Here is a 27,869-nt window from a genome sequence, read left to right on the forward strand (position 1 = left end):
CTCCAGGTTTTGGAGGGTTCTTGCATGCTTCTGTTTTCTAGACTCTAGTGTCTGTATAAGTGCCTCGTGTCATAAACAGGGAAGATCCTCTAGCTGGAAGCAGTACCATGAGATCTTTACCATCTCAGACTACTCTGCAACAGCTCATTTGAAGTGGACAAGACCGGACTGGATTTGGACTGGACCTGGGCTGACCTGCTAAAAATCCGCTTTCGCCAGAAGCCATGCCAAACAACCTCCAGCTTTTTCTGTGTGACTGTTCTGCCCTAGCACTGGTACCACATCAGTGACTTGAGGCCCACCTATCCAACTTTAATGCTCTGAATATATAACCTTCCAGAAGTGGATGCAGGGATTTAGTCCTTTTAAAAGGCTGTCGCCACTGGTATTGAGGAAATGCATTCATCAGTACAGAACTGGTCATGTGACTGTATTTCTACAAACAGTGGGGCGTAGAGAGAGCTCTCCCACCAAGGAATCCCACTGAAGCCAGACAAAGTGAGAGTTTGAAAAGCTTCTGGCAGGAGGGAAACAGCTTTCAAATGTTTCTTGTGAAGTCATCTGCTCTTTGCTGATATCTCTCAGACCATTTATATACCTAAAATGAAAGATATCCTAAAAATAAAGCAACAGCCTTCGTACTACTGTACAATAGTGATGTAACTAAGCATGTCTTGAGAAAAAATTATAAATACATATTTTTTATATTCTACCTATATTTACACAGAGAAACAAAATTATAAACGCTCCTCAAAAGGACAGTCCAGTATTTATTCTTTAATAACTTAATCCTCTGCAGCCATGCATGATCAGATGGATTCAGAATGCCTTCAAAAAAAAACTCATGCATTTGTCTTGAAAGTCACAATATATTAATTCTTAATTTTTTTTCTCCCTGTTATGTACTTTAAGGATTCAAGGTCTTCAAGTTTCATATTTTCAAACCAAGATCTTTAACGTTTCTTTTAAAAAAATAAAATAAATACTTTCATGCAATCTCATTATTCCAGTGGATTAGGTTTAAACAAAATATCACAAAACTCAGATGAAATCATCTTGCTTAACATTAAAGAAATAAAATCTTGACATGTTTTCTAGGGGAAGCACTGGAATTGGGCTTGGTGAGTCCAGCACATACAGGAAAAATCAGAATTGAAGATGTATTACTAAAAAGCCCTGGAAAAGGTGCTCCTAAAAGAGGTCACTTGTATTGCAAGATGAAGTCTTGGAGAGGTAAAAACACTGAACTCTGCAGCCCATGTGAACTTGCTCTCTTTCCTGCAGCCTGGCTGCATTTTAGGCTCGGAGCAGCCACCCTGATCTTGGGAGTAGCTGAGGTGCCTTTTAGGGTCTTGTACCCATAGCTTCATCTATGCTTGGTTCTGCCAGACTCAACAAGAATCTTGGATACACCCTGCAAGACCAAAGTTTCATCCTGAAAGGGTGGGAATAGTGGACCAGTAAGCAGTTCTGGACTTCTGACTGGGTTTGGGCACATGCTTAATGGGCTGACTAAAATTAAAGCCAGAAAGTTGTTTTGAGCATATTAGTTATTTTTTTAATCTTTTAAGGTGGTTCCTCACAAACTGATAGATAAACACCAAAATTAAGATACTTCTCTTAATACAAGATAACTCTTCTATAAATCACTTTAGGAACAAAGGCATTCATGAAATTCATGAATTCTATATAAAAAAAAAATATATTTTTGTTGTTATTTGTAAGGAACTTATATTTACATATTTGTTATTATTCACCTTTGTCATCATAGAACTTCAAAGCCTCAGGATTAAGGCCCTGTTTGTATTGAGGGCAATAATAAACCATAAGGCAGAAGTGCTACAATCGGAGTATATGCACATCCTCTTGGAATGCATTATTGTCAAAGGAATTGTCTAAGATACTAAAAGGAGCTTTGTTTGCATTTGGATTTCCCTCTTTTCTTAAGCGGTTTGTGTAAAAATGGGTCACTTAGCTTAGCAGATGTTTCCTCAACACAACATATTTGTGTCACAGATGAAGAAATCTTTCCAACCAACTCCCTTGTCTTAGTAATTATGATTTAATAATCCATTTTATTTATTTTTAAAGCAGGCAGAACAATTAACTAAAAATTCCAGTTTATGTTTTTCCCCCACCTCAAATCTGTACAGATAAACTGCTATAGGGAATTCTGATTCTGCCCTAATAAGAGAATCTAAACTCCACATGAATGTGCAGTTTTAAGCCACCAGAAATTATTCAGGAAACATCACTTAGCTGGTTTATGCACCAGAATGTAAATGAGGCCTCCTTTTTTTCCCTGCTACCAGTAAAGCTGAGGCATTCACTGCTTTCATTTCACTTCACTCTTTTTTTTTTTTCGGTTGCCATAGAAATCAGGGTGCCAGTCAGTCTGCAGAAGAGGCTGCCATTGCAGGTGGTTTGCAGATACTGTATTAATAAATGAATAAATAAATAAATAAATGGAGTCCACGTTTTCCTCAAAAAGACAGCAGTAAAAAGCACATCACCTTGCATTTATGTTGTTGGCTTGTGTAATTTGGCTACTAGGACTTTCCAGAAAACGTTTACTGCCTTAGAAAAAAAGCATGCGTGTATTTCTTGTAGCTGGCAAGCCCATTGTGTATATTTACAGCCTTCTCTATAGCAATCAACTAAAATATTGAAACAACATAAACCAATTGATTTCAGGAGAATGAATCCTAAAAAGAAGGGAAGAATAAGAGACAGTGTGCATGCACAAGCATGCAGCTATTGACTTATTCATGCACATGTTCAGGGTATGTGCCTAGGATTAATAACAACTTTGGGTCCTATTTGTACAATAATCCTATTGTTCTGAAGATATTTAAATTAATATAACCCTAACCTAAGAAATTAAAAAAAAAAAAAAAAAAAAAGAAGGTTGGTTTAGCCTGATTTTAACCATGTGGAAAATAGGTTTAGGGGATTACTTTACCAGTCCACCTGGGAATCCCCCTTAACATCAGAACACTTTTGTCTAAATTCAACCAAATCTCAAAATGGGTAGAAATCCCACAGGCAAGTATTTATGTAAAATAATTTGTAAACGTAGCAACTGGAGGAGAGATTGGTGTCTCCTTAAAGAAAAGGCAAGAACTCCTCTGTTGTCTGTTCCATTTGGCACTTTCAATTGAAACAAAAATCAAGCACACAAAGTAGTGTCAATTCAATTCTCTCCATAAAAAATCACATTTTACCAGATGTAGGAAGTGGAGGGACTGTATGCATTGCAGTTGTACCTATGATATATCTTAAGTCTTTCCAGTTTAGAGGAAACTCTACAGTGCTGCTGATTTAGGCATTCATAACATTTTAATAAAATGTATACATATTTTGTCTTCTATCATAGTCCTGATTCCACTCATATTTCTCAACAAAATTAATGTTAGTTTTCTAAGGAATGAATCATCTGTCAGAGTTCTCCCAGTAGACTATTTGTCTAACCCATAGATTAAAAAACAGTTTCCACTCCAGCAGATTTAAAAAGATATATATATTAAAAAAAAAAAAGCCCACATTGCAGACCAGCAGAAATCTGAGGCTTTGCAAATAGTTTTATTTCAATGAAAAAGATGTCTTCGGGCTTCTTCCAGTTCTGCTCTGGTGCCAGCAACCTAGCTATTGTCCAACCCCCTGTGGGAAGAGTTGCTTTTTATTGTGGTTATTTCTTTTATATATATATATAAAACAACAGCAATGAGAAAGGCCTCAGCCTCATTACTTTAAGGATGCCAGAATAGTACAGGGAAGCAAATGTCGCTCCTATCTTCAAGAAAATCAAGAAAGAGGACCCAGGGAACAGTTAGCATCACCTCAATGGAAGGCTTGAGCAGCTAATCCTGGAAATCATTTCCAGGCACATGAAGGACAAGCCATCAGGAGTTGTTGGTATGGTTGCACCTAGTGGAAGTCATGCTTGACCAATCTGATAACCTTATATGATGAAATGACTGGCTTGGTAGATGAGGAGAGCAGTGGATATTGTCTGCCTTGGCTTAAATAAGACTTTTGACACTGTATCCCATAAGATCCTCATAGAAAAGCTGTTGAGCTATGGGTTGGATAAGCAGGCAGCAAGGTAGATTGAAATGTGGCTGAACAGCCAGGCACAGAGCATGGTGCTAAGCGGCATGAAGTCTAGTCAGAGACTAACAACTAGCAGTGTACCCCAAGGGTAAATATTCATTCCAGTCCTGTTAAACATTTTCATTAATGATCTGGACTATGGGGTTTGGTGTATGCTCAGAAAGTTTACTGATGACACATAACTGGCATAAGTGTTTGATACACCAAAGGGTCATGCTGCCCTCCAGAGGGACACCAACAGGCTGGGGAAATGCACTGACAGGAGTCTCTTGAGGTTCTACAAGGAGAACTGCAAAGTCCTGCACCTGGGGAGGAAAACCACCATGCACCAGTATATTCTAGGGGCAACCCAGCTGGAAAGCAGATTTGCAGAAAAGGAACTGGGTGTCCTGGTGGACAACGAGTTGAAGATAAGCCAACAATGTGCCATTGCAGCAAAGAAAGCCAATGGTATCCTGGGTTGCATTAGGTTAAGTATTGTCAGCAGGTCGAGGGAAGTGATCCATCCCCTCTGTTAAGCACTGGTAAGGCCACACCTGTTTTGGGGCTCCTTGGTACAAGACAGACATGGGCATACAGGAGAGAATCCTTAACAAAGGACCACAAAGATAATGAAGGGACTGGAGCATCTCTCCTATGAGGAAAGGCTGAGAGAGCTGGGCTTGTTCAGCCTGGAGACCTGATCCAGGGAGAATCTTATCTATGTATGTAAATACCTGAAGGCAAGATGCAAAGAGGATGGAGACAGGCTCTTTTCTGTGGTGTTCAGTGACAGGACCAGAGCCAATGGGTACAAACTGAAACACAGGAGGTTCCCTCTGACGTTGAGGAAACACTTTGTTTATTGTGAGGATGACCAAGCCCCGGCACGAGGTTGCTCAGAGACGTAGTGGATTCTCCATCTTTGGAGATCATTAAAAGCCATCTGGGCATGGTCCTGGGAAGCTGTAATTAGGTGTCCCTGCTTGAGCAGGGCAGTTGGACCATACGGTCCCTTCCAAAGTCAGCCATTCTGTGATTTTGTGACTGTAGCAAGCATAAAATTATCACCTCTCCCTGAAGCATTTACCATTTCAGGCTTCAACCCAACAGAGTGAAACAGCCATTGCCATTGGAATCTGTGACAGCATCTCCTACAAAATTAGGCCTATTAGGTAACATATTGATTGAAAGAATGTCTTTCAAGTTTTCATTGCTAGGATATGGGACATCTTTATCATCTCCTGTCACCCAGTATATCAACAAATTTATGAAATTGCAGCAAATTATTTTTGTGACTATTAAATCAGTAAAATTGCCATTAAATACCTCAATCACTTCTTATCCACTTTTATTCCCAAAATGCTCCTGGATTTAACTGCACCATTCTGAGAAGGAGGAAAAGAAATCTCTTCTACTGTGCTGCACGTGAAACAGTTTGAAAACTGCACCAGCCGATGTAAACCTTCAAACCAGAGTAGCTGGAGAACATGATCACCAGTCCGGATTGGTCACATCTTTTTGCTTGGAAGGTGAATGGAAATTTCAGCAGAAGTGTGATTGGAAAAGGCAACTTTTCTTCTCTTCTTCTGTCACCTTCCAGCCTGTTCCAGTTCATGCGCATGAGACCGTACTGAAAAACCATTAGCAAGGAAGGTAATCAGGGGAAGGTTTGCTGCACACATATCCTTGTTCTCAGAAATGGTTCATGTTTATCATCAGCACAAGTACTACATTTTCTGGTTTACAGTTCATCAATACACAGCATTACATTTTCTTGTCCTGAAGGCTAAAAAAAAAAAAGAAAAAAAAAGAAAACAAAGAAGAAACCTCTTACTTACCTGCATCTCTGGGGCACAAAGCTGAATTCTGTGGTGACAGCAGAGTGAATTTCAAAGACACATCAAGGAAGGAAGAAGGAAGGGATGGAACAAACAGTAGGAGTTTTGGAGATGGGAAGTTTTGGAAAGAAAAGAAAGATTGAGGATGAGTGAGACCTGGAGGAGTTCTGTTTCAGGAAGAAGGCCAGCGGAGATCAGGATATTGCAGGGGATTATAGGTATCATGGGGCTATACGCAAGGCTAGGGGATCCCTCCATCTCTTTCTCTCTATTTCATTATTCCCTAAATGCCTGGGTTATTAGGAAATACATTCAGCCTACCTCACTCCTTTAGTGTCCCCTCCTGAATTACAGGATCACGACTCAAATTCTCCTCCCCATCCAGACCTTTGTAGACAGATTCTTCTTCTGCTCATCTGCTGCCATGAGCAACAGCATATTTGTCTTATGATTTCATTGACAGCTGTTAGCACAGGATAATGAACTTAGTGAACTTCAGTTATGATCCAGTGTGGCTCTTCTCATGTCAATGTTTACCAATATGTTTACCAGAAATGTTTTACAAAACAAATCACTGGTTTAGGGTGGGGTTTTTAAGGAACTTATTAATAGGAAGTTGAATGTCAGAGCTCTAGTATAACCTTCTTAGCAAAAATAGAGTATATCGTAAATGTAAACTATGGATCTCTCTTCCTCCATATAATTAACTGCTCAGTATAAGCTGCATCCATCCATGGATTTTCTACCTTCTTATTCCAGAACTGATCTAAGGCTCACTGCTTTTAATGATCTAGTGACTCCTGTGTTGTTGGAAGTAGACCATTCATGAATGCCACACGCCTACAGAACTAGTTGAAAAAACAAAATGAACCCTCCATAGATACACAACCATCAGAGAAACTCCAACCATCAGAGAAAAGATTTGACACCACTAGTTGAAAAATACATTTTAGGAAAGGCGATATATGTATGAGAGAGTTAGATAGGTCATTTGTGTTAGGAAATTTCCAGAAGTAATATTTACATTTTAGTGAGGAAAAAAAAATAATTTTGTAAATTGTATCAAATGACAGAAATTAAATTGTTGACCTTGTATTACCTTTACATGAGGCTTTTTTTCTTTTTTTATTTTTTTTTAAGTTCTGATTTGGCACTGCCAATGGAGGGCTTCTGGAAAAGGCAAACAAACTGTTGTTTCTGTTTTCATTATTTCTACCTCTTTTCAGTCTGGAATGTCACTTGGATGCTGAGATCATTTCACAATATGAATTGTACAGAAAGCCCCTCATTTCTCTAAGATAGATGTGCTGTTATATTTGTTGTATGTGCAGGCAAGAACCTACAAAATTTTTACATGTAAATGGAAAAACACATTAGTGCAGAAATCTAAACCACATCCTTTTGTACTATAACCATCTGCCCACAGAGAAGAGTTGTCAGAGAAGTATTTTAACTCTGAGTGGGCCTGAAGTTTCAAAATAGGCTGCTCTTTTTCTCCTCTGCTCACCAAGTATATAAGAATGTAGGAATTTTTGGGCTTAGGTTTCTCTTTCTGGGCAACAAAGAAAGAAACCTCTACTGTGTACCCCCATTTAGGCACAAATCGGATTAAAAGAATGTCAGCCTTACAATAAAAAAGTCAGCCCCAGGAACATCTAGTAAAAATAGAGACAGTGCTGAGCACCTCTAACATATATTAACCTCATGATCTACTACTTTCTTTTTAGATGCAAGAAAAGCCTGGCACTTGGAGACAGGTAATCCAAACTCTGATTTAATTTAGATTTGGATTCTGTTCAAGTCCATCTGTGCTTAATATAAATATTAGAGTCCAGAAAAAAGAATGGATTAGAACTGGCAAACCTCATCTGGACAAAACTCCCTTGAAATCAGTGTAAATGTGCCTGAATTAAGTTTCCAGGCTGGAACTTCCTTGGAATTAGAGATCATAAACATCTGCTGCATGTTCTGTAATATTTGTCTGTAAAATTTTCTCAAGAGACAATCTTAAATATGTAGTGCATGTCTTAATGAGAAGAGAGGAAAACTTGGCTCTGATTTGTTTTTATGATTGCAAGAATACTGATGTTATAGCCTAAAATGGAAAAATATCCTATTATGTTATATAGCATTATGCTGCATAATTTAACCTCTTGCTGAGATGGAGCAGAAGACACAAGAGGCCCTTGGTGATAGTTACTGCACTATTGTATTTTCATGGCTTGTTTTCTAAGCCTGGTAGAACTCTGGAAAACAGATGGAAGGGGACCAACTCTACAGTTCTGCAAGCTTCCAGGAAACCCTGATTATATAATTTATACCATTTCTTTTACCAAAAGGCCAATTGCTACAGAAGACCAAAACAATACTGAAGAACCTTTTGAGCAGGCAAAGGCAGAGCAAATGTTCACAGAGAGATGATAGCTAGTCAGAGGTGGGGTTAGTTAGCTGTCTCACAGAGAAGTGAGATAACAGAGGGGAAGACACTGTGGGACTAAAGGCTGCCTACCTTCACTGCCCCATGCTGGAAAGCTTTAAAAATTAACTCTGGCAGAGAATCTGCTATTTTGGAAATGCTAACTTGATTTAGCAGGTGAGAAACACATACAGTTCCCTGGGATTTCCATTAGGAGAATATCTGCCAATTGAGTGAGACCAGTTAAGGAGGAGATACAGAGAGAGCGCTGGTCTGCTCAGACAGCTTTGGGTACAACACCGTGGCTCAGCTGAGGTGTACTGTAGTTCAATTTTTCTTCAGAGCTAATGTTTTGAAATGGTTTGCCTTGTGTTTTGGCTGATCTTGTATCAGTTCCTTGCCTGTGACTTTTAGTGGGCATTTCCAAAGGCAGCTTTGGGGCTCCACGCTCTCTTCCTACAGTCCCTGTGAAAAAACAGAGGATTCTCCAGGAAAAGCACCATATCCTACTGTACCCACTCTGAATCACCCCCTGGAGAAGTCTTGCTTTCCCCATGGACTATCAGGAAACATCAGGGACATTTATCTCATTAGTAGTCTACAGTGGCCTCTCTCAGAGTTTCTCTTGTGTGTTTCCACGTCTCTCCTGGTTTTGTAGGTTAAACAGAAAATGTGGGAGAGATTCACTCTTGCTCTAAGATGAGTCATACCAGCAGAGTTTTATTCCAGAGAGAAACTCAATCCCATCCCTTCTGTTTAGTCTAACTCTGGGTTAAGTTTTATTTATTTGTTTTCATTACCATGTCATTTAATTAGCTGTATTCCTATAAAACATGCTTGGGACCTTTTCCTTTCGCAAAGAAAGAGGGTGCATGATTTTTTCGGAAACATCCAAGTGTCTTAGGAGTTGGAGTCTCACTGAAAATTAGTAAATGGATTCTGAAATTCAAAATAATAACCCCTTGTCCAGTAGTTAACGAGAACATCAAACACCCGCAGCCTCTACATTCAATAGACAGAATGATGTCGGTCAGCACATCACTGAACCCTAGGCAAGTAATATCTTCAGAAGCCAGCTGAGTTTGATCTTTTAATTACAGATCACATTAATTTATTAAAGGCTAATGTTGGTTTCCTTGAAGAGGCAGGGAAAAATGACAAAACTGGAACACAATAATCCTGTTTGCTGTGCCTGTCACCTACTTTTAGAGTCAGCTGCGTAACATATTTTTGGCAACCTAGCTACACCTTTTCACTTAAATTTGATGTTCTCTAATATATGTGCTAAATGACTTCAGTATTTCCTGGAAATGCAGCAGCAGTGAGCATGGATGGCTCCTCAGATGCTGTAGATGGCACAGGACCATGACTATCCATGGGAATATTTGCATGGCCTTCCATAGGCTTTGGATTGCACTTGTAACAAGCATACATTTGGAAAAACCTTTCCATGGTTACCTGGGATTCACATGAAACACAACACAACATGGAAAACAAGACTTCTCTGAGTGCATGTTTGGGGGTGGGGGGTGAGCACCAGCCCTCTGCACTGTGGTAGTCTGGGAAATCTCCTCCACCCTTCCTTTGGAACCCACCTGAAAAAAAACAGCACCTGACTGCATATCCAGAACAGAAAAACTGAGAGGCATCATTTTGGGTTTTTAGAGGGAAGTAATGGGAACCAGTGTATGTTTTCCTTTCGTGAAATCAAGTGTGAATGCCTTCTGTAATTTCTCCTGGAGAAGAACCCTAAGATACTAAGACTTAATTTGAGCATGAACAGAAGCAGCAGATTTCTAAAGGCCTTGCTGCTTGCCCCAGAAATATGCCTTTTGCTTAGCAGCAAATGCGCTGCCACAGCTATACTGACCTTGACTTTTATTTATATGCTGCTTACAGTGGTTTAACCACAACTTCATTTTTTTCATTTATTCCTGGATTCCAAACTGAACTAATTTCTTCTTCCCACTGAAACAATTCTTATTCTGCTTCTACAGCTGGGAGTAGGGGGGGTGAGGGGGGAATTAAAAACACATGACCCCCAGTGTTATATGTAATAATATGTTGCACTGGAACAGGTTGCCCAGAGAAGCTGTGGCTGCCCCATTCCTGGAAGTGTTCCAGGCCAGGTTGGACGGGACTTAGAGCAACCTGGTCTAGCGGAAGGTGTACCTGCCGATGGCAGGGGGCTTGGAACTAGATGATCTTTAAGGTCCCTTCCAACTCAAACCATTCTATGATATGATTCTGTGTTACAAACCAGTTTTGCCACAGAAGAACTATATAACAAAAACTCATCTCAAACAAATATAATCAAAAAATATAGGCATTGAAGCATAGTGGTGGTTGAGCCTCTGCAGGCGATGCATCAGCCAGGCTCAAAACAAAAACAGCCACATAGATTACTTATATTTTGCCAAAGTTAACAAGGTTCATTTTACTTCTCAGATGCTTTTACGTGCAGGATGAGGCAAGTCTCACACACACACAAAATAGCATGTGCTGCAGAAAAATATTGTCATCTGCTGTCACTGGCCAGGGAACACATGCGTGCTGGAGGGTCTTAGAGAAGTCCACTGCATTGAACCAGACTGAGTGAGGTTCGTCTTCTGTTTGTCAAAGACATCATGCACTTCTACAGCTACAAGAACTTAATAAGGAAAAGAATCAAAGGACCTTAGCAACCTGTTCAGATACATCCATTAAAACATTGTAGATAAGTTCAGGTAGTCAGAGAACCACAGAGAACATGCTTATTCTAGATAAGCAATCAAACCAAAACCTATGTTTTTAAGTGAAACGTGAACACTGTCTGTAACAAAAACTTTTGTTACAAAATTTTTGCAACACCAGTTATCATGTTTGCCTTGTGAGTAGGTTTTGAAAGCTACTGAACTGTCTCCCAGTTTCAGGAGAAAACGTAACAATACACAAATGAAAATAAGAAAATTTCTTGCAAATGTTTCATGTACCACCAACAGATTGTCATGCTCAGAAAGGCATGGAAGACAGGGGAAATCTGCAATTGCCACTTACTGCATATTACTTCACTAAGTGAATTGTGAATGGTTCAAAGATTAGTTTCATCTACAATTAACGTCAAAAGGTTTCTCTTCTTATTTTAACATCTTAAAATTAAGAAATCCTTCTGGGATCTAGATTTCTTGTGACATTCCTGACACAAGACTCTACTAGTTGCACCTGATTCAAGGATGCCTTTACAATGCTATTTCTTTTCTATGTGTAAAAAATGAAAAGTAAAACCATTTTATGTAAAGTGCAATAAATTTATTTATTCCCTCAATACTACATATGTAAAATAGATTTCTAGTCTTTAATGGGATAGTATTGCTGTTATTAATCTCTTATTTGCATTTGTTGATCACAAAATCACAAATGACCAATGTACTATTTTGTACAATTACCCACGAACTCCAGAGTACCAAGTCAATATAGGTCAGCAAAGGTTTACTACAAAAGTTAGTAAGGTAATCATATACAAGTTAATAATGTAGAGTAAACACTAATTTGAGTTGCACTTGAGGAGTAACTGTCTGCCTTGAGGAAAACTTATCTTCAGTGTCGTACAGCTAAAAACAAGCACTATCAAAACATCTTTCCTTGCAAACACAAATTCAGTATCTCTACATTTCAGTACTTCTGAAACTATCTTTTGTACCCCAACATCTCTTCTACAAAAGACTTCTGAGTTTTTACCCCACTTGTCATAAGACAGCAAGACATATCATTGTTGAGATGAACTGTGTGTCTGCCTGTGAGTCTATTCTGCTAATAACTTTTAAAGCTTTTACAGAATCACAGAAGTGTCCTCAGAGGAGGGACCTCTGGAGGTCATCTGGTCCAACTGCCAACTCAAGCAGGGTCACCTAGAGATGATAGCTCAGGACTAAGTCCAGATGGCTTTTGAAGATCTCCAAGGAGATCTAGCCAGGAGAAGGGACAGCTCAGGTGAGGGCTGTCACCGTGTGAACATAAGCCAGTGTGTGCATATTAGATAGCCAAGCAGGATATGCATAGGTGTCCGCCTGCCCTCACCCTGGCTCCTTATGAGCAGAAGCACCATTAGAGGCATAGGGAAAAGCTGGGTTTATGCTATGAAGGGGAGTCTCAGAGGCCTCAGGACATTAACCTGTAGGAAAAAGAATTTCTGTCACTCCAGTGCTTAAGGGAAAACACTGCTTTCTGTGGGCAGCTTAGTCTGTTCCTTGAAGTAGCTGAATATTGCAAATAAAATCTGTGCCCTCAGCAGCCTTAGAGGACCCAGTCATGTGGGGCAAAAGGTATCTATCTTCATCTATTAGTGAAACGAATCTTGCCAAGATCTAATGGTATATATTTCTGAATATAAATTTTGCTAGGACAAGATTTCTTTCAGCAGAAGGTAAGTGTGTAACATAAACGTCTTTATTCTCCACCGAAGTGGAAGCTTTCTTGATTTGTTTTTGTCTCAACAGCTCACAAGGAAACAATCATTTTTTCAAGAACCGTTGTTAATGTTGCAGGGTGAGGATCTATTGGGTAACCATACAATGAACAACCTTCCAAGTTCTGAGAAAGCGAGTACGCTTTGAGTCTAGGGAATTTGCGTTGTTCTTAGTTTTCATTTGTGCAGGAGTTTACACAGAGACAATTTTGATAGTCAAGCTGTAGGGAACTTTATTCCTGTTAAAGTTATATCTCAGTGCAGCCTTGCTCCCTTGGAACATGACAATGATAATGTGCTAAGATTGTTTAGATAAACCCTGACCATCACATGTCAGGGCTTGTATAAACTGAGAAAGTTACATGACCAGAGTTCCAATACTACTGATTTCTTCTCAGTAGAAACCAGCCAGAAAGATGTTTGCAGTAGATCAGCAGAGAAGTAAGGATGGTCTCAGAGTACAAATTTGCCTCAAAAGTAAATAAGTACCTTTAGTTATAAGCTTGTTCACTTGACTTTTCAATAGTACTGAGGCTTGCATAAAATGGGTAGATGGCCTGTAATCTGTATTCTGTTCCACTTATTCTGGCTTCACATTGCAGCAGTTGAATACTTTCCATATGCACAGAGAACAGCATGATTAGGAGTTGTCAGATGCACTTTTTACCTTCTATGTCCTCCTCTCTCTGAATATTGGCAGGCAAGCTGCACAGTCAGGCTGAGGCTGCCCCTGTATGCACTCGGTCAAAAACCGTACCTTGTTTTCTTGCCTAGTGATTAGGGCAGAGGAGAGTTTGTGAGAGCCTCAGGTTTGTGCTTCTGGCCCAATGAATATTTACTTGTTCAAGAAAGAGATTGAGAGAGACAAACTTGAGAATTATGATTAAATAGTTTCACAATCTCACATAGTTATCTGTGCTGTTGGAAAAAAATTGAGAGAATTTGAACATGGATGTCTCCAATTCAGGAGAGTCTCCTATTGCCATCTTATTGTCTATTTAGGGCTGGTATTCTGTTTTTTAAAGAAACTGTGAAAATTTTGGGGCTTGTCACAGTGGAGAGTGTGCACATATCTTTTTTTTTTTTTAAACCCCAGATTCTCAGGAGACATTAAATCACTACCGGGGGCCATTCAATGGACAAACAGAGAACCGCTCTATTTTTTAGTCTCTTAATCATTCAGTCCAGATTTTGTGGAAACAACTTGGTGCTAGAATGCATTAATGGACTGTTCAGATGCTTCACTTGGAACATGTAAGGAAAAAAAAAATTATATCAGCAATGATATTACTTTCCATTAAGGAAAGTTCACTGTTACATCCAGTGAAAAAGTCCAGAGGTCAGAACGATCCAAGAGTTCAACAAAATCACTGCTCTTCTGCAACACAATCCGACTTGAAGAACTTTTTAAATAAAAAGTGCATGTATTTATTTATTCATTGGTTCATTCTGTCTTAGAACAGCAAAGCTTTCAAGACCAGGTGTCTGGTGACGTCCATAGGAGCCACTGAGGACTACAGGCCAGTGGTGACAGTTAGTCCTCTTGGCTAACAGCATCTCCACGCATATTTAGTGGGGATATTCAGTCTATAGGGAAATACAGGCCTAGAACTGTGTATTGGCTCATTATTAATACATTGAGATAGTCTGGACCCGTGACCTCTTTACTGAATCTTCCTCCCTTCCACAATGTTTTTTTCTGCCTATGCACACTGAGGGAGCCCTCCCGGACTTTACATGTATGCAATCACAGCCGCAGTGTTTCACCTCGAACTCCTTTCATTGCCGGCGCCCTAGGGTCCCTCTCCCACAGGGACAGCACCCTTCAACAAGACAAAGCATGCAAGCAAAACCAGCCTGTGTGTGCCCAGCATGCAAACGCTACCCGCCCTGAACAGAAGGAATGTGATTTCATCTGGTAGCGCCTACTGTGTGTGGCTTAATAAAAACCAAAAATGCAAGAAGACTGTGTCAATCATGCAGACACAGCAGGGAAGTTAAAAAAAAAAAAAAAAAAACAAAAGAGTGGAGTCCATTAGATTTTTTTTTTATTATTCTTTTTCTCCTGTTACTTACAGCCACTAAGCAAAAGACAAGCGATTTAAGTGCTATATAAAAATGAGTAGCAAGGAAAGTCCAGAGAACAATACATCTGAAGGAAAAGGACTTCCAGAAGCAAACTCAGTTTTTTGTGTGAGGCCTGGAAGCAGCTAATCTCTGCTGAGTAAAGATAGCCATTCAGCTCAGATCAGTCGACTATGCTGCTGGAGGAGGAAAACCAGGGAATCGTTTCATTGTCATTACTGGGGAGCTACCAGATGCTTGGGATTCCATATCTTTGGTGGATAAATCTTTCAAAAGCTCCATTGACACTGGGGTATGTCAATAATTCAACGTATTAGTTGGATGCAAATACTGCACAATAAGGTATGGAAAGAAAACTGTAATTGGGAATGCCAGGGCGAAGGGGGCTCTATCTTCTGACTGAGTCCATTGTTGAACTCCAGTCTGAACCTCCGACCCTTTACTTTGGAGGGACACAATAGGCTTTGATATGAGATGGTGGGAAACGGGCTTGGAGGCTCATTTCACATTCAGCTGCAATTCATCAGCTTGGCTGGGACTTCTAGCAGCTTTAATGACCACTGCAATTGATGGTTAAATCAATTTGTGACGGTGACAGCATGGCTGGCCCCCAGACTGTAACAATCCAGGATTACAACAGGCAGAAAGGGCCCCGTTATTCAGACGTGCATGGTTTCTGCTCAGCTCAGAGTGGGAACAACAGTGGGACAAAGTCTCACAAAAATGAAGCCTGGAGAATGTACACATTCACTCCAGTTGACTACACACCACCGCGGCTGCTTTGTACCATCCTGAGGCGGGTTAAAAAAAAAATAATTAAAAAAAAAAAAAGCATTGTTACAAAAAGAAAAAAAAATACAGTAGGACACAAAAGATGCTGATATCTAACTATATCCTTAGGGAAACTGGCAACCCAGAAAGAATTTCAGCTTTGTTCCTCCGGAGACAAAGTGGGTGGTCCATCCCCCCGCCACCCTCGACCCCAAAATGTCTTGCCGCTTGCCCCCACAGTAAAACCCAGCCGTGTCTGGATTATGATTGAGCAGGTTTGCATTTGGCAAGAGGGGCATAGGCAGGGGGATGGGGGCCAAATTTATCTCTTAGACAGTGAGAAGGAAGAACTGCTCCCTCTTCTGTCACTGAAGAAAAAATGCATTTGAAACATGCGACAATTTATTTTTCATGTTTGCATGATCTTAATTACCTCATACGCTGAACACATATTACAGGGGAAAAGATGACCAAAGACCACTCTGGTGGCCTTGCACTTGATAATTATATTACAGGAGATTTGGTTGTTTTGGACAAGGGTCCACAAGACCGATGCTTGCCTGACAGCAGGACAAAAAATGCACTTTCAAAACATCTTAGCTCTCCCTTCTTCTGCATTTTTCTGGTGTAATATATTTGCATCCAAAAGCTAAGGTGTATGCTAGAAGCAGATAGAATTTATGCAAAATGTGTGATTGTGATTCTGCTTTTCAGTATAGTATTTTACATAAACAGCGGCTAAAAATTATCAGACATATATTTGTGTTGCAGTGTAGGTATGACCTAATGTTTATGTGTGTTTTAAGACAAATTACACTTAAAATGACAGATGGTTCAATGAAAAGCTATGTTCTCTATGTCATGTTAATTGAAATAATTTATTCAGCCCAAATAGAACAGTTATAAAATTAATATATAATGTTGTGCATCTAACTAAGCATAGATTCATTTAAAAAATCAATATGATATGTAGTCAGAGAGTCAAAATACTTAAAAATTTATATGAGGAAGCTGTTAATGTCAGCACTACAAATTACGCCAATCAATAACTTGTAAATTATATACTAATTAATTACATGCCTCTCTTTGCGGTTAGGCATGATCAAGCCATTTCTATGTATGCTAAAGAGATATTTTGAAAATGAGCACTAAAAAAAATGAAAATGTGAGACACAGTCCACTGACCTGCAACATAAATCCCTTCATTCACATTCTGAGTTGCAGTCTACAATTAATAATCAATTCTGGCATCTTCCTCACAAACTGTCATGGTCTAAATTTTGCAAAAGAAAGAGATTTCTAGCTCCCTGAAGTATGTGTATCACTTGGTTGATGTTAATACCTGAAAATTTGTATCCTGAAATAAAGTACCACATCTTGAAAATGTAAACAACAGATTTTTATTTCTAAAAGATCTGTCCAAATATTGAAAAAATATTATTGCTACCTGTAGAGAGATCTGGCACTAGGTCCAAACCCTGACAGGGGAGGAGGGGAAAGAAAAAAAAATCACTTGGTTTCTATGGTAACAGTGCTGGTAGAAATAGTTGTGTGAGCATACTGAATGTGCATAAAAGCCTTCCCAAGGGAGGTCAGAGGATTTGAAGAAAGAAGACAAAAAAATGGCAGCTTCTGCAGAAAGCACAGAGACATTTTATGCTGAATAAGTGTTTCACATTTGTGATGTGATCAATAACAAAAGGTTGTTGCTAACAGAATATTTTAAAACGTTTAATATCTACCCATTTTTACTTAAATCATTTGTTTGTGCAAGCTTGTTACTATATGAGACATACAACATATGCAAATTTGTTTCTGCACACATGTATGTAGAAATCAGTAGGTGAATAAATAATAGATCTTCCTACACAATGGAAATATAACGTGAAACTGTAAAAGACTCTTTAAGATACGCATTATCATATATAATGCATCACATATAGACACCTTTACTATATGCGATATATTAAACACATCTGAGCACATATAATTTATGAAATATAGTATCAATCTGAAATATTTGACACACAGAAAATCAGCATAAAAAGTAATCACAAGGAACAGCATGAAGCACCTAGCATTATTTGTGGGTGAGGTATTTAGTTTTGGCAACAAAATCCTCTTCATTAAATTTAATTTTATTAGTGATGACCAAGAAGACAGGAATTAGTCAGAGGCTGTTGTACAACAAGCACGCTATATATACAAAATAGGATCTGCCATTCAGCCTGCTTAGAAACCAAGTGATCACGGCTCATTGTTTCGAGCTAAAAATGTTCACTAGCCCTTTATTTACATCTGCTTCAATCCCCTCCATTCATTGTTGGTTGCTATAAACTCACTCCATGGGGGATGGATTGGCACACAGCGAAAATGTGACGGAGGCTCTTATGCAGAGGATGAGCAGTTGCTGCAAGTGAAATCCCACATCCATAAAACCAGGGAAGAGGGAGAATTCCCGGTTACACTCAAAAACTTCATTTCTGCAAGCATGAAGGCAAAATATTTTTGGCAGTGCATGGTGAACAGAGCAGGTTTCGAAAAATGTGTGTTGTTCTCATGGATATTTTGAGTGATGCAATGTGCTAAATTTTCCCAGGCTTGCTAGATTGCCTTCTGGGATATGGTGAGAAAGGATTTTCATCCAGAAAAGATGGCTACTGAAAGCAAGGAGGATCTACATCCATTGTTGCATCTTTACAGGAAGCAGCACATTACCTGGGATCGACACTTGCAGGGACGTAAGCAGTACATAAGTCTTTCCTTCCTCTCTTGGATCCTTTCCGTCCCTCTCGCCTGCAACCTTCCCCTTTCCCCCCCACCCAAACCAGCAAAGGGGGCCCCAGAAGCAGAAAGTGGCTTTCTCCTGCACTAGCCACATGGCCATCCTCCCTCCTTCCCTACATGTGGAAATCGCTATTATTCACTTGAAGTAGGATGTGGAGAGGGCACATAGTGAACAAGGACCTTGACTTGGAGACGTCCCCAGGAAACTTGGAATCAAGAAAGACAAAGGATGCACTTCAGACAGCTGGCTGCCAACATGGGCTCAGCCTGTTTGTTGTCAGGTACAGGCAAGGTGTTGTTCTGTAAGACAGTAGCATTTGTAAAAGGTGTCTGTGTGCTAGGGAACTGTAACACCAATATGCTTCCTAGCTCAGTTGGAAAATCACACCACTGGCCATGCTGGCCCTTTTGAAAATCTGAGGCAGCTCCACTATCGCTTTCAGAGTAAAAGTATATTTTAAGAAAGGTATTTTTAATCATCTGCCCTGCATGAATATCATGCTGTTCACGTTAGAGAAAAATCTTACTTCACCCAGTTTCCTAAACTTCTCCCACAAGCCAAAAGCACCCTGTTAGTCATTAATTTTCGTTAATTAGACCTCAGGTTAATATTTTCCTGAAATGAACAATGGTTCCTTGCACTTCTCAAAACTAATATTTCTATCTGCCCTTGGAAATTCACTTGGATCACACCAGGCTGGCACCTAATTGGCAAATATCCTTGCTATTGCCAGGAGGGGTGGAGGGAGGGGGGGAGACATGACACTAAAGAAACAAAAACAAACAAACACAAACAAACAAAAAAACCAAAACCCACGCACAACGAAACAAAACAAAAAAATACCCACAAAAAACCACAAAAAACCAACAACTAAGCAAACCATATAAAAAGAGAAAATCGAGTATGCCCAAGCCAATACAGACAGAGCCTTCCGGTGTAGTTAGTGAGGATCTTACTGCTGGGTTCTCCAGAACTGGTAGTGACAAATTCTAAAAATATAAAACTGTAGTAATCCAGAATAATCCAGAATACTCAGGAAATGTCACAAAGCCAGCAGACCAAAGGAGATGAATCTGAAATTCTCCATGTGCTTATTTTCCTCCTGCTTTCATCTGGTAGTTATCCCTGTCTTGAGAACTGGCAGGGTTGTAACATGCTCTGAATTTTAACAATGACCCTGACTTTCTCACATAACCTCCAGTTCTTTCCAGGTGCCTTAGCGGGCCTGACTCCATTTTCTACGTGCTCCAGGACGTGGGTATCATGCTATCTTAATACACTTTTCACTTGCCATCCGGAATTAGACAGTCACCAATCCAACATTTTTTCTTGCATCTGCAATGACTTAGACCCCAAATGCTGAATCTTAATTCACGTTCCTGAATGCATATCCTGCTCCCCCTTCACTGTTCATGAGTGCTTTCACTTGCAGCCCATGAACCTTTTTACCAAAACTGTCCTCATTCTGCATGTTAGTTTGCCCTTTTGATGAAATTTGCTAGGTAATAATTCTGCTTTCCTACTCGGCAAGCTATGTGAGGGAGAAAATTTCCATTTGGCTATAAGTATTTAATGGTACAGTTGTACCAATTTATTCTACTCATGGTGTGTCCCCACCAATATGACCATTTGTTGGTATTTTTTAACCTCTTCATGATAACCTTATCAGGAATTCCCAGGTTAGAGGCCAGGTCTTGTCAACATGGAGGCAACACTAATGTGTTTTTGTATTGACGGAACAATATGAATTATTTTAATATAAATGATGACTAAACAACTAAGAAAATGACTACATAGCAATTAATAAAGTGACAGCTGTATGAAGTCCAGATACACAAGGTATTCTTAATGCAACTTCTTGCTCAAGCTTTATACTATGGAGGTTGGCTGATTTTATCTCTAGCTTACCTAGCTTAAATCTTGTTCAGAAATCACTACACTGCACTGTAGCAAATTCTGTGACTGTAGATTAAATACACCGTAAATCAGTCCTGAGTAGAGATTTTGAACAGAGCATATCTTTGAGCATGTGCATAAATTATAAAGGGGTAAGAGCTGCCTGAAATAGTTATATTTGTTTGTTTGTTTGTTTTTATCAGCCCTATAAACTACGGCTGCAAACTTCACTAACTGTTGTACAAACCTTCATCAAACAAGCTGTCTTCTCAGCATCAGTGAGCAAACACTGGTCTTTGTTGGAAGGAGCTGTTGAATTAGATTGTAGAAAGACATAGACATGCAAAACCAGCAGTAGCACAAGGTAGTCATGTTTTTATACATGTTTTGATGAGTTTATTCTTGTTGTCATTTGCCTTATTTCTCTAAAAGGTGACCAGCAGGATATATAATAGTTCCAATATTTATAGCAATCCCATCATTTGTGATTCTTCAGTGGCTGCAGATATATACACTTAGGTCTTACTCTGCTCCTGTGCAGAAATTCACAAAACTCTCTGTTGCTGTCCCTTTATGGTCTTAAGTGCCCATCCTAACCTTTCAGAAAATTTAACGCATAACTGTGATGTACCCATACATGTCCACCTGACTGCCCTCTGTGAATGAAGCAAAGCTGGCCACCCATACACTCTACCTGGTGGAGATATTCTTCCTTCTGTCAGAGTGTCTCTGCTTGTGGGACAAGCTCAAAGCCAGGTGTTAGGACAGTAGCGACTACCTAAGTTTGATTACGACGAACTGAAATACTTGTGTGTGGCAGGTGTAGTACATTAAACAGTGTTTCTTATAAGACTCACAACATCATCTGAAAACTCAACTACTGAATAATCCTGTTTATAGGTATATGGTATACCAGGAAGCAAATACACTGGCCAGGTGGATTTTACAGAATCCATAGCAAGAGTCTTGGATTATGGCAGATGACCAGCTGAATTACTTATACCAGCTGTCTGTAAAGGGCCCATATTACAGGTGAGACCAAGTGGTTTTTTAAACCTGTATCAAAAAATAGTTCCACTGCATCTTCATTAGAGGTACTTATAGTATCAAGGAGAGTATGACAGTCAAAATGCAATAGTTGCAAAAGACTCAGATGCAGAAAATTACTTTCTTTCTATGCACAATCGATAAGAATGCAGAACCACAAGTGGTTTAGATATGCTTAGGCCAAACTGTATTATTAATGAAACAAAAGCCTAGGAGGCTTGAACGTTGGAATAAAAATACTCAAGTCTCTACAGTGGTGTAGCGCATTTGGGTATTTGTTGTTAGTCACTGCAGTGATGGCACTGCCAATACTTCATCGTTATCTTGGATATTAATATGCGCTATAAATCTGGTGCTACAGGAACAATGTCTCAGAGGTTTTCTTGCCCTTTCTTGCTGGTTGATCTGCTCAAAGAGACCTGCAAAAGACCTAAGCATGCATTGCTCTAGCATTGAGACCACAAGCCAAAAGGCTGAAGACTGCGGAAATCACATGAGCTCAATCTATTAATGTCAGCCTGAGCAATTTACCAAAAAATCATCCCTTCACTCATGTCAAATCTGTTCAAATACTAACAGAACAAGCATAATGTCTTATATATACATGGGACCTGAAATCATTGCACAAATTTTCAAACAGCAAGCCACAATCTTTCTTACTGACTGATACAAGTGTAAAGGGAAAGGCAGTGAATTTACAGAATTATCATTGAAATTCAGAAACTGCACTCATTTTATTTTTTTTTAGTTATCACTATCTTCACAGTTACTGTAAATTGTACGAATTTGGGCCTATAATGGGTTTTTTACAACTTTGCTATGAAAAAGATTGTTTACTCTGGTCAGATTCTGATGCTCCGAATTGCAATTCTCCTTTCAAGTAACCAGACTGAATTCAACATACCTGCATACAATAGACCACTTTGCTCCCAGACATGGAAAACAATATTCATTCCACTTTTACCAGTTTTCAGACTTCTGCTGCAGCACCAAAGTCTTAGGAAATCATTAATGAAAATTAAAATCTGCTCCACAGGGCTGCTTGCAAAGATTCTGCTCAGCACAAGAAAAGGTGTCATGATTTTGTTCTTAAAGTCTAAAAAAATCACAGTGGCTGTAAAGCAATGATGTTTCTGCAGCAAGAATTCCATGCTGATTTTGTTACATGCAGTTTTCCATGGTGGTTAAGTAAATAAAAGCTTTACTTTGCATATGATCATTAGAAATTGTAAATCTTAGATCATAAAAACAACCACTAATAAATACAGTTTTGCACTAGCCAAGGAGTGCAGAAAATAGCATCTCATTAGCTGTAAATCTTGGCAGAAAAGGGAAACAGAGCCCAGGAGTCCTAACAACAGCTTCTGTGCACCAGCCATTAGATCATACTGAAAAGAACAACAGGTCTAAAATTTAGTTGTATGAACGCCCGTTTAAACATTTTGATACTATACAATCATCTAAGTACTCTGAAATCTATGTTTATAGGCTTATGCCAGCCTTTAAAAGATTAAAGGTTGTACCTTAGACTAATGAATTCCACTTATTTTTGTTTTTGAAAACTTTATTAATGTGTTTTAAGAGGTGATATTCTCCTATTTGGACTTTCATTGCTTCCATGTTTGGCATGGTTTTGGTATGATATGTGCTAACTAGGCACAGTAAACATTTTGATATGTAACTGAAAACAAGAGCCAGGCTGGTCTATGAAATTCCCTGCATACCTCAGCTTAGACACCTGCAAGTGCATAAAAGCTGCCTTGTCTGAGTCGTTAGGTTGCCTCACTCCTGCCAAGTTCTCTCATGACTGAGTGATGTGGCATGGAGAGATCTTGTGCTTTCCTTCAGACTGATTGATGTGGCATGGAGGACTTTGTGCTTTTCCCATGGCCACTTAAAAGAAACATAAGCACAGCTGGCAAATGCCTGCCCTTCCATGAAAGTTGGTGCTCTGCATCCCATTTGATGGGAATCATGCAATGCACACACAGCTCTGATTCAATCTCATGAGCTTCAGAGAGGTGCAGCTACCCTGACACTACCCTATCCTATCTCTCTGGTGAGCACACACATCCATCTGAAGTATGCTGAACCCAAGCCAGCTAGGCTGGATGCCTCCTTTTCAGGCATTAACACATCTGAACTTAATACCTGAAGTAAGTAAGTTATCTGAACCTAATCCTAAAAGGCAAACACTGTGGTGAAAAATTTCAGGTTTCCTTTTTGCTTACATATTTCTTGAAACCGGAAATATGAGAAAATTAAAGCCAGACAGACCAAAAATACTAGAGACACTTATTTCATTGTAATAAATGAAGAAAGTTGAAAACAGCAAGCATTAAATCCACAGTATGGGGTAGTAACTATTTGGTTTGTGTAAACGTACACTGGCACTTATAGGTCCAGAAGGTTCTCGCTATGAGCTTTCCTGCTTTTTGCTTATATCACCTTCTTCAGATGCTGAAGATGGGCTGAATAACAGTCAAGAGGAAAGTCTGAATCTTCTTTATGAAGTTGTCTGGGCAAGAAAAGAGGGATTTCTTTCCTACATAATGAAAAAAGCAAAGAAGTAAAGCTTAGAGTAAACCACCAGAAAACAAGATGTAAGTCTTCCCCAATCCCTATGTTAGTGGTCTGCATTTGCCATACATCTTTGTCTTAACCTGTAGAATAACTTGTAAGTGCTCTCAGCTGGGGTGTTAATGTACTGCTTTTTCTCCTGCCCAGTTTCTAGCAGGTCTGCCTGCTTGGAAAGGCCCACCCATATAATCAGCTGGAAAATGAGCAGACAAATAAGAGAACAACATGAGGAAACAATGCCATCTGGGTCATATTTCCCAAAGTAAATCATAGTAAATTCTGACTAAGTCAATAGCAACACACAGACTCACATCAGATTGGGAACTAGCCCAAGTTTTTAAACTCTTATAGAGACTCTTCCATATACATCTTTCTCACAAAACAGTTCTGAATAATCTGCTACTTCTTTGTTACTGTTACCATCTATGTAAGCTCTCCTTCTAAAGTGATTAAGGGTCATTCCTTATCTAAGAGATATTAAAGCAAGGTCATGAACCTTAGCATCCATTCACCAAACTCACAAACATATACACAGTATGGTGTTTAAGATAGTTGTTGATTATTTCTTTCTGCCAAGAAACTAAAATAGTCAAGTGCACTTGCTATAAAGAAAAAATATAATCTACTCTATAATTAGCTCTTAAGTAGTACGTTTCAATAAATGTGCCCTCAGCAAGATACATTGCCATCAACATAAAACAATTCAAAACACTTGGAGAAAAGCATATTAAGAAAGAGAATGAAAGAAAGATAATTAAAACCAATCAGGAAGGTGGTAGATGAGATTCTGAAGCAGCAATAACCTAAAGACAGAAACAGTTTCAATCCAACAAGGGAAATCAAAGATGTCTGGTGTCTTCATAACAAATGATAGATAACAGCAATAGCCAAGGTTTGGACTAGGTCATATATTTTATTAAAAACCTATATGGCATGATGATCCACTATGAAAAATACATACAGTTGTGGTTTATTGCTGTGGTTTCTATATCAGCAAGATTTTCATTGACTTGAATGTCTTCCATCATGTTCAGGACAAGAAAGTGTTTCTAACAATCTCCTATTAGTCATTATTTTGGCATTATGATAGTTGATTAAGAAAACAGCTCAGTACAGCTGAAGTAACGCAATTTAATAACATGTGCTACTCATTTGTTTTAGGATAGGTATTTCTGTCTGCCTGTTAAATGCCAGCATACCTGGACATTCAGAAAATTTGACTGATTGGCCAGTGTCAAGTCCAAACCCAAAGCAGTATCAGATGAGCTACTGTTCTGGGGCGATGTGGCAGCAAATACACTGATTAAGTTATAAAGATGTAATTTTTTTCTGCTTTCATGGGTGTTAGTAGGATCTGCGTAAGAGAGTTGGACAAGAAAATCCATATTCCCACATCATGTGGAGGAGCAAGCTGCACTGGTATTTATGAGCTTGTGCCTGTCCTTCATACAGAAAGTTCATGGTGCTCTGGGGATGAAACCAAGCAAAGTTTACAGATCAGCAACTTGTCAGCCCCAACCTTCAGCTGAAATTAAATGCAGATAAAACAAATAGAATGTTTTAAGGAAATGGAAATACCAAGTGCTGGAATTTCCTGGCTATATACAGCTGGATTTATTTCAAGCTCTGTGGACATGGAAAAAAATATGAGCTCATACTCCCCATATGGGAAATGTGATGTTGGTAAGGGAAGAAAACAGAGTTACAGTTCCTGTTCTATGCCAACTGCATGATTATCCAGGCCAAAGACAAGAAAATACTCCACATAAGAATAGCTGTCCAGTCGCAGCTTGGAGGATACATGGGCAAGAGTATGTACCCAACAAGCAATACAGATGAGGCTTTCTGGGAATGCTGCAAGGGAGGGAGAAAATTAAGCTATGTGGAAACAAGCTGTGCTATGACCCTTGCCCTGGCTGTGTGTAGTTTTCTAATATAGAAGTAGATTATCTGACTTACTGATTCTAGTGTGCAGTGAGGGGTCAGCTAGAATTACAGCAGGGATGAAATGCTAAAACAGGAAAACACCAGGTCTACAGGGTCTGTGACTGCAGCAGGGCATTGTCAGAGAGAGGATTAGAGCAGCAACTGCTGGAAGTGGTAAGTCTGAAGGGGCTAAATTCCTGGTATCTCATATTCAGAACCCAAAATCAGTGGATGCTTTTTGCTTTAACGTCTCTGTGTGTGGTTCCTCCATCTGTAAAACAGATACTTCTCACAGGGTATGCCTACCATAGCCTTTTAGGTCTGATCTGCAGTGTGGTTTTGAAGCAAATCTCCTAGTCACCTACACTCACTGTGCTCCAGTTTTCACTCCCGAGCCCTTCTGGGGTATGGAGGTTAGATTTCTTTAGGTATGATTAAACTGGATGTTGTTCTGCAGGTGCCTCCACCTAATGTGCTCCAACAGTTCACGGGTGTTCAAAATATGCTGCAGGGATGCATCAAAACCCCTGCAGTGCGAGTATCAGGCCCTTGGCATCCCCTCTTCCAAACAGCAGAGGCAGTCCTGCATGGCCTTGCCACTTACTAAAACAGATTTCTGCAAAAATGATGCTAAAACATTCTCAGTTGCAGCAGTGATGAGCAAGAGAAAACTGCCTGGGAGGAAATGAACCATTTTTCTTTCAGAGCAAAGTTCGTATGATGCAGAGTAAAAGCATCAAATGCCGGACATGAGAAGGAAAATAACTAAGGCATAGCTGTTCCTTAAATGGGCAACTTACACTTTCTGTGCACTGACCCAGGTGGGTGTCTTGGAGAGAAATCATATACATTCGTGTAACCAAAGACTGTCTTGAGGCACACATTGAAGAGGTCAAATTAAAGTTGCACAGACCACCTTAATTCTGGCATTTCCTAAGCCTCAAGTGTTTGACTTTACAACCTTAATAATGTTCTTTTAACATAGTTTTTGTATGTGTAATAAATTATATGCCCTTCTCACTTTCAGTGCTCTTCTCACCAGTAATGCTCCTGGACTCTGGTCCTTCGCTATGAAAACAAATATTGGAAATTATTGCTGTTGTTATTGAAACCAGATGTACTGCTCTCTCTGGCATTTATCTGTATAGTGTCAAACTCTGGCACACCCAATTTCAGGGTAATGATTGAATAAAAATGAGCAATATAACTGATAGTGAAATGTAAGTGCTGGAAAGGCCTTAGAAGCTGTCTCTTTTCAGGAAAGTTTATAATTTTCATTTCATATGCAAACTTTTACACAAATGACAGAGCAAAAATGACAAAAACGCATATTTGCATCTGTATAGAGTAATAAAAAGTAACAGAGGGTCAAGATGAAAGATTCTGGGCCTGGGTCTATGAGGCATTGAATGTGCCCTAAAGAATGAGGTCTCTTGTGCCTCATGGGGAAAAAAAAGTGGTGCTCTTGGCAAATGCAAAATGATAAATGTAAAGCAGAGACCTCACCCTTGTTTCACTCTACCTCAGACCTCAGACAAAAGTCATCTCAAAGGACAGCATTTCTCTCCATCTTCTGCCAAGGGTGGGCATGTTTCAGCTTTAAAGGTCTAACTTTTGGACATCAAGTATTAGGTGAGAAATAGCTGACCATCCCACCCCAGAGAAGCAAGTTGCTTGACTATAATAGAAAGTGCTAAGTGGGTGGAGAAAATGTGCAGGGAAAAAGCCCGCTGCATGTCTAACAGGACCTAGGATCATGCAGAGACAGAAGGCTTCTCCAGTGTTTTCTTGGAAGGAGGATACCAAAACATAGAGTACAGATCTCTGCAGAAAGCACAGAACTGGTATAGCATAACTACTGAAATGAGAATGCTCCGCAATGCTGAGTAAGTCAAATTAAATATACTAATAGAAAAAATAAACATAAGAGGTAACCATTAACAAAGCCTTACAGTAATATTACAGCTCCATATTTAAACACTC

General features: G+C 39.4%; 1 long non-coding RNA gene across 4 annotated transcripts in view; it reads right to left on the reverse strand.

Moving 5' to 3' along the window:
• Positions 1-27,869, reverse strand: part of LOC115609866 — a 101,999-nt gene that overhangs the window by 14,737 nt on the left and 59,393 nt on the right. For 3 of the 4 annotated variants that reach the window (XR_003992022.1, XR_003992021.1, XR_003992019.1), the window contains one exon: positions 23,666-23,925. The exons of the other annotated variant lie outside the window; for it this stretch is intronic. This is a non-coding gene — a long non-coding RNA (uncharacterized LOC115609866). Of the gene's footprint in view, positions 1-23,665; positions 23,926-27,869 lie in introns of those variants that run through there. 4 annotated transcript variants of the gene reach the window in all.

Source organism: Strigops habroptila, chromosome 6, assembly GCF_004027225.2.
Source record: "Strigops habroptila isolate Jane chromosome 6, bStrHab1.2.pri, whole genome shotgun sequence".
NCBI classification, from domain to species: Eukaryota; Metazoa; Chordata; class Aves; order Psittaciformes; family Psittacidae; genus Strigops; species Strigops habroptila.